Source organism: Rhinolophus hipposideros (assembly GCF_964194185.1).
Source record: "Rhinolophus hipposideros genome assembly, chromosome: 24".
Taxonomy (NCBI): domain Eukaryota; kingdom Metazoa; phylum Chordata; class Mammalia; order Chiroptera; family Rhinolophidae; genus Rhinolophus; species Rhinolophus hipposideros.
Genome location: NC_138070.1, coordinates 15485978 through 15501317, shown reverse-complemented (window position 1 = coordinate 15501317; position 15340 = coordinate 15485978). Strand labels below are relative to the sequence as shown.

The following is a 15340-nucleotide window of genomic DNA, read 5'->3' as shown; positions in this document are numbered from 1 at the left end:
AAATTGCAGCCTAGCCCCCACTCACCCCATCCCACCTGACCTAGGATTCCCCATCACCTTATCCTGCTCTTTTTCCCCATAGCACTTAGGCACTGTCCTTCATGCTTATATTTTCTGTTTGGTTTCTGACTCCCCGTGCAGAATAGTTCTGATGAGGGGCACAATTTCCTTCTGTTCTGTTCATTTATCTAGCCCCAGAGCCTAGAAAACCTACATAACTCACACTAAGTATCCGTTGAATAAATGAATGAGTGAATGAATGAATGATTTGGAGTGCAGCAGAGAAGGGGCAGAGCTGGTGGTTGGCAGCAAGTCTGTGGCAGAGATTTCTGACATCCCCTGTGCTGTCTGCATCCACATACAGGGGACAGTGCGTTGTCATGGCCCAAGTTCATGTCCTGCCCCCGCCATTACCCTGTGGGACCCTAGGACGTTCTCTGAGAGTCCCCGTTTTCTCAGCTGTCAAATGGGAGGAGAACACACCCCCATCACCTGACCCTTTGCTCTGCTGGCCACATGGTTTATGTCACTATTGGGTCCTTCCTCATTTCAAGTTTCACTTAGAATTCTGTCTTGCCCACAGTTTGGCTCCTCAGTGTGTTTATTCTTTAGCTAGCTCACAGCGTCCTGGGAGGGGGGCAGAAGGGGGTTGGCCACCGTGAGAACCAGTGCAGAGCTAGGAATCTCACCGTTAACAGCTGGCTGCCTGACACCTGGTCTCTGTGCCCGTTACGTCTGAAACCAGGCACACAGGGATTAGAAGACAGTAGGGAAAGGCAGCTGGTGGGAGAATGGAAGACACCATCTTCCCTCTCTGTGCTGGGTATCTTCTGTTTACCCCTTCAGACGCCTCCTCCACCTCTCCCCCCTTCCAGCTCCCAGGTGGGTTCAGCTGGTGGCATCACCTGCTGCCAGAGAGAAGAGGGCATCAGTGCTCTCCGCTCTTCCCCTGCACGGTGGCCATGGGTGGGCTGTCTCCCTGCACCAAAGGCACCTTCAGGAAGCCTCCGTCTACCTGCAACCCTCTCCTGGTCTGGCAGCAGCTCCCTCCCCCGCTTCTTCCGTCCCAGAGGAAATAATAACTCCCACCTTGTGCTGCAGCATTCTTAGATGGAGGGGCCAGCAGATTATTTTTTTGGAGGAAAGGACCAGATAGTAAACCTATTCAGGATTGAGGGAGTAGGGTTTCTATTACAAGACTCAGCTCAGGCTTTGCATTTCAAAAGTAGCCATGCAGGATAGGGAAGTGAATGGGCATGGCTGTTTCAATACAACTTGATGCTGGAAACCAGGCAGAGAGCTGGATTTGGCTGTGGGAGGGCACTTGCTGACCCCTACCTCGATGGTCACATTAAATCCTGTCCCCACTTTTTTCAACTCTCCTCAAATGACCCCAGGGGAGTGAGCCGGTGCTGGAGCCAGGATGACACAGCAGCTGGTGCCCCCCCAGAGGAGAAGGACTGCCTGGGAGAGTGTTGGAGGGACGAGGCCATGGCTCCAGCTTCCATGTGGCTTGCTCTCTCTGAGGACCTCCTTCCCCACCCCTTCCTTCCTGGTAGCCAAGCTCAGATCATTTTCCCAAATGTCAGGCCCCCAGTGTGTGCAGCCTGGGTGGCGGGGGTGCCTTGGTCCAGCCTTCCGCGCTTCGTAACAACACCCCCGCCCTTCTTTTCGAGCCCACTCTGTGCTCTTGGGGCTGACCACTAGCGTTGTGGCCTCCAGGGCTCCCTTGGTCTCCAGCATTCCTTTGAGCTGGATCGTTGGAAGTCTCTGGAAGGACTCACATGAAGGAGAGACTCAAGTAGGGTAACTACCCTCTTCCCACCCTGCTCCCTTCATGTAGGACCCTAGTCTGGAAAAGGCTATGTTTCTCCATTTACAGCCACGAGCCCCTTGGAAGGGGTCCCAGACCCTCTTCATTGACTCCAATCACCCACCAGGCTCCTGCATTACCTATCTTCTTGCTTGTGTCAGGCCCAAGGCTAGTGATCAATTCCCACCACGATTAGTCTGCACGGTTCAGCAGGCTTAGTGGGTTCCCTTAACCCCACAACCCCACACACACCTTTGGAAGACTTCCTTCATTACAAAGCCTCTCCAAAATGCCAGCTGAGTGTGCTGTTTTCTAGCAAGATCCTGGTCACTACAGCCAGGAGACAAGTAGGTTTCACATCACATTATCAACTCGGACAGATGAGTAGTTGCCACCTGGAGTGTTATATGGCAAGGACTCTGAGCTTTTATCTGGGCTCAGTGGAAGAGTGCTCTGATTGATTATTAATGTCTGCCCTGGGTGTAGAAGGAGAATTATGCATAGTTGCTATTTGCCTTCTCTAGGCTAAATGGACAAAAATGACTCTGATGATTTATACACGGTCCAACTGAGCTCATCTTGACCTTGAGTTTGGTGGCCAAAGAGTCACACGGTGATGAAAAGGGATTCTGCTCAGCGTGTAGACACCTCCCCTCATCAGGGCAAAGGAAGCCCACAGCCAGCAACTAGCTGAGAATTCAAGCCACACTCACAAACACCCACATTATCCTAGAAGATGAGAAAGGGGAGGGGAATGAGTGAGAAACAGGGGCAGGGAGGTTAACGGAAGGAAAGAAAGATAGAGAAGACAGAGTCAGGGGGGAAAGCTGGTGAGACACTGAGACAGAGAAGAATGGAAAAAAGAGGGAGAATAGAGGATGGCAACAGGCTGAGATGGCCCATCCACAATCAGAAAGCCACAGCATCGGGCATTTACACGTGGGCTGAGGCCCAGCCCAGCTCATAAGGAATTTCCTAGATGGACAGTCAGTGAATCCCCTCATGTTCAGTGATGGAGAGCTCATTACTAAGTAAGACTTTTGGGGTCTGTTCTAATTACCTTTCTTCTTTGGAACCAGAACTACAAAGCCCTCAGAGGCTATAAAATCCACTCTGTCCTGTTCTGGCATCTGTAGAGCAGGAAAGGGAAGTGGCTGAGCTGAGGGCCCACAGCTCCTGACAACAGCAGATCCAGGATTCTTGCTGCCCAGTGCCTGGGGTCTGCCACTTTTTCCTCTGACCCAGAGAGCTGCCTCACCAATATGGTCACATGCTGCCCCATTCCTGCTCTCCGGAGAGACAGGTAAAGCTTCCCAGGTGATACCTATGTGGTTCACCCCAATTGTCTCATCCGGAGCTTTCAACCGTTTCTCAGATGAGAAATGTCTCATAGCTCCCAGATCCTTCGGAACGCCGGCCACTGTCCCCAGGGAGTTTTCTAGACCGCATTCTGCAGCAGAAGTGGACACTTAACTCTGCATGGGGCCGACCAGGGTGAACACAAAGGGCCCCTTGCCCCTTCAGTGGGCTGACATCTGTCCTGGAGGTCTTCTACCTAAGCTTGGGACCCACGCTACCTGATGCTGAATCTCGTGGGGCTGCAAATCCCCCACCTGTCAATAGGGGGCGCCAGGCTTTCCTGTGCCCTTCACAGAGTGATATGAACACTAGGTGACCCCGGACACCCAGGACTTTATTATGCGGTTCTTTCCCAGCAGCCCTCTGCCCGATTGACTCAGGGCAAGTCCCAGTCTCATAGGTTCCTAGACCCAATTCCAACATTGGGCAGGGTTGGGAGGAGGGGCAGGCTTCCCGTACAACACCAAGCAATATACACCAGCAGAGTGTCCCAGAATTCAACCCAATTCTTACGTTATCTACATGGAGACAGCATCAGATTCCACAAGTGAAGGACTCAGTCCCACAAGATCACCCTCCACGTCAGACACCAATCACAAATCCTGGCTGTCGCCTGTGCTCTCTGTGCAATCTCCCAGCTATAAATTGGAGGCTCCAATGACGCCCTCTGTCGTGCAGGGTCTCCTGTGGGGTCTCTGCCCCCGCTCCCCACATAAGAACGCAGGACATGGTGAGGCCAAAAAGGAACACCCACGGAACAGCCATAGGTAGGGAAGTCACACCACTATGGTCTCACTGGAGGCTGGGTTTACACGACGTGCGACCTGCTGTCCGCTTTGCTGCCAACCGACCGACTCTCCTTCACTCTCCCCCACTCTCCTCGGCTCCCCTCCGTAGCCACGGCAGTTATATGAGCCAGTGGCTCAACGGTTACAGCTGATGGCCAACTAACCACAGCTGACGGCCATCCAATCACAGTTGATGGCCATTTACTACCCGAGCCAGCACCTTTCCACATGAGGGCGAGAGCCTGGAAACTGCTCTCCTGGCTCTGTCCCTACACCCTCCCACTCAGGAAGCCAATTGCAAATGCAGGTTGTTACCTGTACAGTAGTTCCCTGCCCCTATCTGCAGGGGATACATTCCACGAGCCCCTATGGATACCTGGAAACATGGATAGTACCGAACCATATACACACTGTTTTATCCCATACACACATACCTTTTCACTTACCGGAAACATTTTGCAGCTTCTCTTTGGCATATCCGAGCTGTCAGCATCATTACTCTTGTGCTTTGGGGACATTACCAAGTAAAATAAGAGTGACTTGAACACAAGCACGGCAATGCTGCCGAGACAATAGATCTGCTAACTGAGAATGCTAAGTGACTGACAGAAAAAGGGACGATTCACCTCCAGGGCAGGAAGGAGCAGGAGGCTCGAGATTTCATTGAGGGAGATATCATCACGCGAGATTTCATCACAACTCATAATGGCTCGCAATTTCACATTTTACAACATATGAATTGTTTGGGCAGCCTGACGGCTCAGTTGGTTAGAGCGCGAGCTCTGAACAACAGGGTTGCCGGTTCCATTCCCACATGGGCCAGTGAGCTGCACCCTCCACACCTAGATTGAAGGACAACAACTTGGAGCCGATGGGCCTTGGAGAAACACAGTTTCCCAATATTCCCCAATAAAATTGGGGAAAAAACCCCACAAAACTTATGAATTGTTTATTTCTGGAATTTTTCGTTTACTATTTTCAGACCGCAATTGACCTCGGGTAAGTGAAATCTTGGAAAGTGAAACTACAGATAAGGGGACTACTGAGCTTCTAACCAACTAGCAATATAAATCAGAGGTTCCCATGACCCCCTTCTTGGATTTGATTAATTTGCTAGAAAAGCTCACAGAACTCAGAGAAACATGTTTCTTACAGGATCATTGGGTTTTTTATGAAAGAACAGAACAAACAGCTAGATGGGAGACATGCATGGGGCAAGGTATGGGAAAGGGTGCTTCGAAAAATAAATAGAAAAGAACAATAATAGAACCGAGAAATGAGCCAATCCACTGTTGACAGAACAGAGAAGAAATTCCTGGACCCACCACTCATTTAGTAGCTCTGTGCCTTTGGGCAAGTCACTACACCTCTCTGATTCTCAGTTTCCTCCTCCATAAAACTGGAACAGTATCACCCCTACCCCTTGATTGTCTGTTGACTAAAGGTAATGAGTGTGAATGGGTCTTGTATCTGTCCCCATGAAGCAGTGTTGCATAATGTATTATCTTAGTTTATGTGGCTTATTAGACTAAATACGTGTATACAAGTCTTTAACAGAAAGTCACCTAGTCCCACTTTCATTCTCTATGACTTTGGGTCATTTAAGCCTCTAAATCTCACTTCGTGATCTGCAAAATGGGGCTAATAACTCCTTCCCAAGCTCACAGCAATATACAGCATGAACCAGACATCTAATCCCATTGGGCAACCGTCTTCTCTCTCTCTCATCTCAACCGCTAACTCAGTTGCCTTCCATGAAATTGAAACCAGAGCGAATACCAAAGACAGCTGAAAACGCCCTCAGTTTTTTACAGGCAGAGAGAAATTCCCTTGGGATCCTGGACCTTGAAATTCCTGCCTCCCCAAATGTGAGTTCAGGCCACATATTTGGTAAACCCACATAGTTGATTCTTGAGGATCTTTCCTGTGTTTCCAGAACCATAGTTCTTAAAAAGTCTTTAAACATCAAGAAGAGGCTCAGTGAGAAGTAGAGCAAAAAAGGAAAATTACGGAGCTGGGTGAGTCATGCCCTGAGAGGGTTCATGAAGTGATTTAATCCTTTCCTTTGAGGCTTGGAGAATGATGATGGAGGAGGTTTTGGGGGTGGGGGGTAATCAGGAAAATTGGGTTATCATTCCTAAAATGGACAGCTCCACACTGCTCTCTGAATATCAGCCTTGAAGGCAGGAGCTGTTCTAACCCCAATGCGTCACTACAAAGCTGTGTGTCCTTGAGCAAGTTGGTTCCCCTCTCTGTGCCTCAGCTGCCCCATCTGTAAACAGATGGAGTTGCATTTGACACAGCACCCTGAAGCTCTTCACCTTGTGTCAAACCCACTTTCCAAATAATTCAATTTCATGTAGTTAAAACATTAAGAGTGCCATAAACAGACATGGAGGAATCTTAAATGCTTGTTACTAAGTGGAAGGAGCCAATCTGTAAAGGCTACGTATCCTATGTGTTTCCAACTACCGGATATGACATTCTGGAAAAGACAAAACTATGGAGACAATAGAAAGTATCAGTGGTTGCCAAGGGTGAATACTAGGTGGCACACAGCGGATTTTTAGGGCAGTGAAACTGTTCTGTATGAAACTGTGATGGTGGAGACATGTCACAGTTGCCCAAACCCATGGAATGGATAATTCCCATTGTGAACCCTGATCTAAACTTTGGGTGACAATGATGTGTCCGTGTAAGTTCATCATTTAACAAATGTCCCACTCTAGTGGGGGCTGCTGATAGTGGAGGAGGTTAGGCGTGTGTGGGGATAGGGGGAAGATGCGAAAACTCTGTACCTTCCCCTCCATTTTGCTGTGACCCTAAAATTGCTCTAAAAATAAAGTTATTTTTTTTTAAATTAAGTATATGCCATACACGACAGTCACTATCCACCTGCTCACACTGGACCATTGAGGCAGTTGTTTGTGTCTCCTAGGTAACCCAGGACCCACTGAAAGGATGTCTCGCTGTGTCCTTGTAGACCCAGCCAGAGCTCCCATTCTTTGGCAGCGAGAGAAGGTTCTCCTGAGCTTTCAGGCCTTCTGTTCTCATCTCAGAATGCCGCCAGCAGGGCGATCTTTCCCCTTATGAAATGTTGCCATAATCACACCCTAGTAAAGCAGCGTGCATGTCTGTGGAACGACCCGATGAGTATTTTGTTGACCAGGTGGGTGCCGAGCAGCAGCCCTCTGTGGTTGGATTGGCTTGCCGGGAGGTGGGTACCAGAACCGCCTGTGAGGTTCTAAATGTGCGGATTTCTGGGCTCCGTTCCCCCAAGCCCACTGAGATGAGCCTGGGCATCTGGTTTCAGAAGGCCCCCGGTGAGTCTGATATAGGTAATCAAGGATTCTCACCTGGAGAAACACTGGCCTGGTGCTGACTCTGGGGAAACATCTCTGGGATAGTCTGAGCCCACCCCCTCAGGTGTCAGGGTGGAAGACTAAACAAATCTCAGGCTGGGGAAGAGACTTGTCCAAGGTCATAGAGAGGTCACAGCAGCGCCCAAATTAGGTTACTCAAGGTGACCGTGCCTGTGTGCAGGTGGCACCAAATATCTATTCTTTGGTGATATACGGACCCTCAAAAGCCAGGAGACCAGGAAACTGCTCCTCTTCCTCCTCCTCCTCCTCCCACCCCCGCCCCCTCTCGGTCGTTATTTTCTAGAATTCATCCACAGCCTAAACCACACAAGCCCTCCCCCAGCCCACCCTGGAATCTTCCCCAGGTACAGATCACGCCTCAGGTCAACCCCAAAGACGATCCCCAAGGGAACCACTGTCCTGCCGGCCACTAGAAGTCCGATGGGACCCTCAGCCTCCGGGAGCTGGTACCCTGACCTGGACAGGCATGAAGTGAAAGTAGCCGCCCAGGTTTCTGGGCCCCCGGCAGGACAGAAGCTCAGGCCCCTGCCGGGTCCGGCCAGACTGGGCAGCTTGGCACCCACTGAACTTACCCCGCCCCCGGTCACCTCACACTGAGGCAATGGCCCCGAGGCCTGCAGCTGGCCAGGTCATTGTCACTCCAGGGCGGGAGCTCCAAGTTAAAGCATAGCCCGCGCCCTGTCCCCACCACCCCAGCCACAAAGGCCTGTGGAACTTCTCCATTCAAATACATGCCTGGTTAACACGTGTGCCAGACCAAACACCTCCTCTAGGACAGATGCAGCGCATGAAATTCAAACCTTCGTCCGTGAACCACCATTCCCTTCCCCCCCCCACAAACGGCTTCCTTTGGAATAAGGACAAATAATCGTTACCATTAAGGCTTATTCTCAACAGGGTTGGAATGGTGAAAGGGGAAGAGTTTGGCTCCCTGACCACCAACCGACAACCCGTGAAGCAGAAACCACTGGGAGTTGCTGAAAATATGAACCCTGAAGTCTGCTGGCTAAGATTCCGCAGTGGATCTCGTGACGCTAAACATCTTTTTAAAAATGATTAGCAAACAGCTGGGTCCTAACAAGCGCAATCCTTAAGAGTCCACGCCCCAGTGTTTTCTTCTAAAATCCTTCCACAAAATACTCTTGTTTTCTAAGAGAGTGACACGGGCAAGCAGCGAAGGGAAAATGCCCCGGAGGTTGTGTCCACACTGGCAAGGCCTCCAATAGACCAAAAGACCAGAGGCCTGCCACCGCAGCCCCCCAAGGCACATTCTGGAAAACTAAACCTTGCCAATCAGCTCGCAACGTGCCCATCTATAAAACCCAGCTTAACAGTACCTTCTCCACACGAGGCCACCAGTCACAGGAACCACTCCTGCCCAAGAGGTCTCTCCAGGTGGCAGCGTAGAGACCCCACCAAGCCGGCAAAGCAGGGGCGAAGGACAAATGTCAGAGGCAGCCCCCTGACGCTCTCTCACGCACACATCCCCTTCCCTGATGCTCCTCCCTGCCCTTCCCCCACCCTCCCCATGCGCCAATGTGATAGCAGCAGCTGAGTCGACAAGTCATTTCTAAAATTAGCCAGTGAGCTCCAGGTCTGGCTGGGAGACGGCAGCCGGGGTGGCCGTTGACCAGGCATCGGAGAGCCTGGACATATTTGGTGGCACAGAACAGGGGAGGGGACATCTCCCGACGCAAGCACATTCTCTCCCGTCATCCCTGTCCCGGACAGGACACACACCCACACTCCCGGCTCTGCCCCATGCAGAAAGATAACCGGAGGCCATTGGAACTGGTCGAGGAGAGCCCGGGTCTCCATTCTAGCCGGACTCAGGAAAGAAATAACATGAACTCATGCTGCGGCCTCTTAGTAAACAATCTGTGCATACAAATATGCCTAACGAGTAGGTAGCAGTTATCACCCCCCACACACACCAAGCTGAGGGCTTTAATGGGCTCGTTTACTATTCCCCACAACTCTAGGAAGTAGGGTTTCCCCATGTCCATTTGACGGATGGTGAAACTGAGGCACAGAAAGGTTAACCAACTTGCCCAAAGCAGTGGAGTCAGGGTTTGAACCTTGACAGTACTGGCTCCAGAGGGCACAGTCTTACACACGGCACCAAATGGGATGTCATAGAGTGCTTCCTTCACTGTGTAAAAAAAGAAAAATAGGGACTTCCATGAATTAAGTATATCGTGCAGGTCCACACAGCTAGGGAGGGGTAGAGTCAGGACTCAAATCCAGGTCTTTCCCACTCTAAAGCCCACAGTCATTCAAACATGATGCACTACTTAAGAATCATTTCACGGGCAACATTGGGGTGTATTTCCTTTCCTCCCTTATCAGGCCCAGCCGTCCCCAGCTGGGCTATGATGTGGCGAAGAGAAGGGGAGGAGCAGATACTGCTGGGGGCCCATGTGGCCACTGCATTCCCCTAAAATAACCTACTAAAAACGTTCCCCAAAATAGTACATTTGACTTCCTGTACAGGGAGAAAAGTATCACATGGGTCCCACACATGAACAAGAACACACACACCCAATTCCGTAGGGGCTACAAGACATGCAACAGAGCACAAAGGCCCGTCGAGCCCTCCCTCTCCCCAGAAGGAATCACTCTTCTCAGTTTTCTGCTCATCATTCTTTCCCCGCACCCCCCCAACTCCGAGTGGCCCATGTGATATGGGCCGAGTGGCCCATGGGAATCTAAGCGGCGACCTCGGTGTGATGAGCACTGCACTCGAACCACCTGAGCCACCCAGCCTCCGCCCCCCACTCGCCCCCCGGGTTCATCGTTCTTTTCTTTCAGGCTTATCATCTATATAGGCTGACATCCCTACGACTTAGTTTGCCCATACTGAACGTTGCATAATTGGGACCATACTATACATGATATTTTGACATCATATTTTGCTCTTGATTTGCTCCACATGAGGCTTTGACGTTGCGGCACGTACCAGTGGTTTATTCATTTGCACGGTTGTGTGGTACCCAGTAGTAGGAAAATACATTTATCCGTTCTACTGCGGATGGAACTTCTGCTTTGCTCACGGATTTTGTCTGTTCTTACACACCACCAACACTGTAATGAATATCTGTGGACACATCTCCAGGCAGACTTGTGTTACGAGTTTCCTTACGAGCACACACATGTAACGAGGAGCGGAGATCACAGGTCGTAGGGTACGCACCATGCTCACATTTTCTAAAAGTTGTTTTCAGGCAAGGCTCACAGCTACTGGCACAGAGACCGGTCGTACCATATTTTCACCAGCACTTGAAAGTTTAAGACTTTTCATTTAAGATGTTTTGCTTTCTGTAATGGGAATCGGTCATTTGCAGTTCCCTGATTACTAATAATGTTGTGCATTGTTTTCTTTTCTCTTTGTATATTTCCTTTGCTATGAATGGTCTTTTCATGTCTTTGGCCCATTTTTCCATTGGATTATCTAATTTCTTATTGATGTGTGGGAGTTCTTCCTCTGTCCACATACTAGTCCTTTCGTCGTTTGTATGACAAATCTCTTCTCCAAGTTTCACGGCTTGTCTGAACTCTGTGTCTTTAAAAGAACAAGGGTTAAATACTTATAATCTCCTTCCTTGCTTTCTTTTTCATTTTCAATTTTTCTCTGTACTAGTTTGGAAGGTATTCACGATTTTCTGTTGTTTTCGTGGTTGCCCTAGGATTTTCAACATGCCATTTTAAGCGGAAGCCTAAAATGTGCCCACATTTTATCCAGTTGGCATTAAAAAAAAAAAGAAAAAAGAAAAAAAGAAGAGTAACAGGCAACCTGAACCAAGAGGTGAAAATGCTTCCTCGTTTGTGGCTAATATAACTCAGATTCATTACTGGTTCTCCCTGCCATGTTGATTGCTTGTGAAGAGGAGAAGAGCATAAACCTTCAGTTTTGAAATTTGATGATGAAACTTGAGACCACTTCCCAGCGAAATGCTTGGGGGCAAGACCGCCCCAAAAGCAGCATGGTCAAAAATCCTTTCTGGGTTAGAAACCAAGGCCAAAGCGAACTTTCGAACCACAAGCACACTCTTATCACATGCAGTTCAAGGCATGACTGATGTAAACCTACGTTTTTAAGCAGATTTCCGTTCTGGAAACTTAAAAACAGCACTTTCCTTACTCAGGCCTGCACTCTATGCAACAGGCACCGGCACATGGCAAAAGAGCCAGAGGGCAGCACCACGGCCCTTCCCCCTCTCCAGGGGGCTCCCAGCTCTGCATTTCACTCCTGAAAATGAGAAGCAGGTCCTTCCCGTGTATGGGCTTGCAGATTTGATGGGACGCCCCAACCTGGGGCAACCAGTTGTAGCTGATAATATACAGCATGGACTCAAAACAGTTCAAAATATTAATGAAAATAAAAGTGAGTCTATATTGCGTGAATGCTTTATGTCTCACGCTGTTCTGAGCACTCTTGTTTCAATGTACGAAGTCCTCAGGAAACCTACAATGGACTTGGGGTGCGTATTATCATCATCTCACTGCAGACAAGTGGTACAGGCACCAAAAGGTGCAGTCGCCTGCCCAAGGCCTCTCTGGGAGTGAGTTGGGAGCTCGGGTCAGCTCCTACCCAGATGACGCCAGATGTAACTTACAGGCTATCAATCAATACTGTGTCCACACCTACAAGGGTAACTGAAGAACTGGACATTTTACCCCCGATACCAAAGTTAAAGAATAAAATCAAAATGTAAAAGTCAGTTGCTTGGGATAGGCAGAAATTAGGCAGAAGGTCTCCTTTGTGTGATTACCTGCCTGTCTCCTGTTTCGCTTCTCTGTTACACATCCATTAATATGAACCACTAAATAAATCCCTCCTTATGGTCTTTCTACATTATGCATACTTCCAAAGCTGTATATGGGAGCTCAGAGTGAGGGCTCAGGGTTTTATCTGGTGAATGTGATCCTTAGACACAGCCAGTCTGAATACTTTGGACTGAAAACCTTTTTTTGATCTCCAGAATCAAGGTTGGTAAAAGTGACCAGGAAAAGAAAGTCATGTAGTTTGAGTCCTCTCCTTCAACATGCGCTTCTTGCCCAGGTAAACAAAGGGACTCCGGCGTGGAGGAACGCATGGTTTAAAAGGAAGAGTAACACAGTTACCCATAAGGCAACGTGGCAGAAACCAGGGGCCACGGGAGGAGAGCATTGCTTTTGTGTTCTCCAAGTACATACGGCCTAAGTCCCTCACCTTTATCCTTAGAAACTTGGAGGATGTTTTTCGCTAGGATGGTCCTTCAAGGTCATCTGATTCAACTCCTTTAAGTTAGAGATGAGAACACTGAGGACCAAAGAGATGGCCCAAAGTGACCTTGCTGGGAGTAGGGTCTTCTCTTTCTGGGTACCAAGGAGTGACTGGATTTCTGCAGCTCTCAGGACTGGCCCTCAGTCATGCTAACGCATCAGGCCAAGGGCTGCATTACGCTGCTGCCTTCCGCCCACGGAGCTGACTCAGTGGGCGTCCTGTCAGCGTCCAGTTAAATGGTTTTCAAATGGCAAGCACAAAGACATTCCAGGGAAACTCGATGGCCCCATGGCCCAACTGTGATTTCCTTCTTTCCTGAACTAGCAAGACACAGGAGGAGCTTCCAGCTCGTGGACGGGTAGTACCCACCCAACCCTCAACCTGTGGGCCCACACGACAGTTCTGCCCGGGCAGCCTCAGCTCTGGGGCCACCTTGGATTTCTGGTTTCATGTAAGACCCACCAAGCGGTTTCTCAGCACGTCTCTGTGGCAACAGAGATGGAGATCGAGGGGGTATTAACTTCCGGAAGGAACTCCAAGGCCCCCCTTCCCCCACCCACTGGGAGGAAGGTGGGGAGTCTGGCATCGCTCCTGGACATACTGGACACGACATGGCCCTCCTTCCTTCTCTCATGGCCCGGGTTTGCACAGACTGCTTCCTTGCGGTATGTCTCCAAATCCCTGAAACCATGTAGTTGGTTGGGCTCCAACAATCCACGCAATCAACAGAAATGCTTGTCGGCGGTCCCCTTCCTCTTTATAAAATCAGCCTCTGCATGAATTGTCCCCAAAGTCAGGATTCTTCAAAATGAGCCATCTCTTGATGTTTTAACAGCTCGATAAATGCAGTTTTTAACTGGGCAGAAAACAGCACACCAAAGTAGGTATCTTTGTACAGAGGCTTTTTATTGAGATTTATATAAGCAATTTATCAACACAGGATAGCAGCCTCGCTGCTCCACAATAACTGTAAAAGATGGTGAGACTGATGGTGACAAACCACACACAGGGCGGGTGACCACAGACGTGAACAGCATCTCAGTAGGATACGATTTCAAACGTGCACTGATAAATGCATACTGAGACAGGCCTATAAAACTCCACGGGCACAATCAATGTGAAAAGAGCTAAAAACACCAACGATAATTGCACAGATACAATAATATCTAGATTGACAATATCTGATTCACTGGCTTCACTTTGTATAGCAATGCGCAGTAGAAAACGGATTTATTTTTTTAAGGGTATTACACTTTGCCAAGAATATACTGAATATGTTACTACATGGATGGCTCTGCAACTAGGCAAAACAGGCTGAGCAAAACGTCAGCGTGGGAGGAGGAAACCCCTCTCGTGGGTCTGATCTTCGTTGCACACAAATCCTCATGGGTCAGCTCGAAAATAAGACCTTTCACCAGGTTTTCATCACACACGAGGGCATTTGCCTCTGTAACCTCATTTTTCGAACCATCTTGAAACAGCAAGGGGAAAAAAGTCACGTTCCAATGAGCGACTCCCAGAAGTGGGGTTTTTAAACCCACCTGGCCGTCTGTAAAGAAGAGTGCCCAAGAGGAACTTTCCAGTAAGTGCTTGATGAGTCAGGTGCAGTGGTCAAATCTTGAGGCGATGGCAAGACTGATTGTGGAGATTTGGCACAAGACGAGTAAGCAGTGACGGTCTGCGCGAACCTTGGCTCCCGAAGGATAACCACCTAGAAGGGAAACTGACCCATCCCGTTCATTGGGGCCCAGACACAAGGCTGGGGCTTTAACAACAAATCTGCATCACCAAGGAGTGCCAGTGAAATGCTTTACTGACGTTCTTCTATAATGTAGCCAGTCTAGAATAAAGCATGAGAAGGCCTTTGGAAGAGGTAGATGAAAGCGGTATTTCACAGCGAGTTCGCTGTCAGATGTCACGGAAAAGTGCATATGGCTCTCAGCACAGACCCCACGACGAGCTACTGTTGAGAACGGTCCACGGCAGTGAGAGGACACATGGGCCCCACGGTGCTGTATGCGTGACTTCAATTTTACTTTGTGAAGAACAGAAAGGGTTGCCATTTCTTTAATTAACAAACTATACAAATAAAAAGGAGCAGAAATGATAAGGAATGCTTTGGATGAAAACAAACTTAAGGAGTCAATAAATAGAAAATGCTTTTGTGCTAAAATAGAACTCTCTTTTATATATACATATGTAGCTTAGCAATCTTTGTTACTCAGAAGAAGCCCAATCTATTATAATTTGTTAAAACATAGAAAAATACAATTTAACAATAGAACTAAAAATGGCCAGTGTTTAGCTTATAAACCCACATATAATTATATACATCATGGAACACAATCAACTAAGAAACAAATTCAATTTCAAGTCCTTTGTAGTATGAATACATGATTAGAAATCTTTCTCCATTACCTTCCCTTATATCTTATAGGACAAAATAAAAAATGGAAGCATAGGTACCAGTTTTCAGAGGTGATTTTGAGATTGTTAGGTACAGAAGCATTAACTCTACTATAAGAATATGAATTACTTAACTCTAAAATGTAGGGTTTTTTTTCCTGTGTTTTAATGAAATGCATTTATCTGCAAACCCCCTTTCTGTAGTGTGTGCATGTGTGTGTTTAAATAAAGGCAATTTAAAATGTGGGGTGCTGCATTTATCAATCAATCTAACTAAGCCACGTCAGGACATGTCCCCAGAGATGGCAAAATGACCGGCCATTCG

General features: G+C 48.5%; 1 protein-coding gene across 1 annotated transcript in view; it reads right to left on the bottom strand.

Annotated features, from left to right (window-relative positions):
• MYO18B (myosin XVIIIB) overlaps nt 1–8848 on the bottom strand; it is a 260653-nt gene extending 251805 nt beyond the window's left edge. Inside the window, exon 1 of the mRNA XM_081037710.1 lies at nt 8681–8848. The gene's annotated coding sequence lies outside the window, so the exon portion shown is untranslated. The remainder of the gene's footprint in view (nt 1–8680) is intronic.
• Between the last annotated feature and the right edge of the window lie 6492 nt (nt 8849–15340).